Raw genomic sequence first — 1,464 nt, 5'->3', positions numbered from 1 at the left:
GTTTCCGGAAACTAGTACCTCCGAGGTACTAGTTTTTTGCTGCGCATTTTCGGCGGAAAGCCGCGGTTGTGCCACGGAAGCGTTACGCTTCCCAGATGTGCCGGTGAGATCGTGCCCGGAAAATCCGCCTGTCTTCGGTCTCTCATGCGTGGCTAATGTTCCGTGTGACTGCAGCCAGAGTCTACGAAGGTGTCTGGCAAAGGGACTTGGCTTGACAGCAGCACATGTGAAAGGGATCTGGGTGTTCTGGTTGGTCACAAGCTAAACATGAGCCTGCAGTGTGATGTGGCTGTGAAGAAAGTGAACGCAGTCTTAGGGTGCATATTCACAGAAGCGCTGTGTCCAGATCACGGGAGGTGGTAGTTCTGCTCTATTCTGCTATGGTCAGGCCTCCCCTGGAGTCCTGTGTCCAGTTTTGGGCACCACATTTTAGGAAGGATGTTGAGAAGCTTGAGCATATCCAGAAGAGGGCAACCAGGACGGTGAGAGGGTTGGAATCCAAGTCTTACAAGGAAAGGCTGAAAGGGTTGGGTCTGTTTAGCCTGGGAAAGAGAAGGCTTAGAGGGGACATGATTGCAGTCTTCAAGTATCTGAAGGGCTGTCATGTAGAAGATGGAGCAGATCTATTTTCTCTTGCTCTGGATTGCAAGGCTAGGTCTAATGGGTGGGAATTACAAGGGCGTCGTTACCGGCTAAATATCAGGAGAAACCTCCTAGCTGTAAGGGTGGTTGAGCAGTGGAACAGTCTGCCTCGGGATGATGGTGGATGCTCCTTCGCTGGACGTTTTCAAGCAGAGGCTGGACGACCATCTTTCAGGTATGTTGTAGGGCTCTCTTTCGGCTCTGCTCCTGCAGAGTGCAGAGGGCTGGACTAGATGACCTCCAAGGTCCCTTCCAACTTTGACATCCTATGATTCTATGAAAGAGAGCTCTGGCTCGCGAAAGTTCTTTTCCCCAAAATTTTGTTGCTCTGTAAGGTGCTGCCTGGACTCTAATCTGGCTCACAAGACAACAGGCTTAGTGGAGCCGTTCTGAAACGAAGAGTCGTGTTTGCCTTTGGCGGCTGAAGGGAGATCCCTCGTCATAAAGCCGTTCAGGGGCCTGGCGGATACAAAGTCTCCCACCGAGGAAAGAGAAGGACAAACAAAGAGGGGAGCAAACAGGCCAGGAGGAAGCCGTAAAGAACGTAAGTTGATCCTGTGGCCGGACGGTCCAAGGCTGCGCCTCAGTGGCAGGAATGAACAGCTCTGTGCTGCTCAGAACCGGAAAAAACAAGGCTGTGTTTCGTTCTGGGAAGAGCCAGCACTGGATTTTTGTGGGGCCGCTGGGACCTGCAGCTAAGGCACTGGGAACCAGAGGGTTGCTAGCTCCCCCCTGGCCGCCGGCGGGGGGAGGAGGGGTTGCCAGATCCAGGTTGGGAAACTCCTACAGATTTGGGGATGGAGCCTGGGGAGGACAGGGGGA

Source organism: Gekko japonicus, unplaced genomic scaffold, assembly GCF_001447785.1.
Source record: "Gekko japonicus isolate JY-2015 unplaced genomic scaffold, Gekko_japonicus_V1.1 scaffold3921, whole genome shotgun sequence".
NCBI lineage: Eukaryota > Metazoa > Chordata > Lepidosauria > Squamata > Gekkonidae > Gekko > Gekko japonicus.
Note: the sequence above shows the minus strand (reverse complement) of the source record.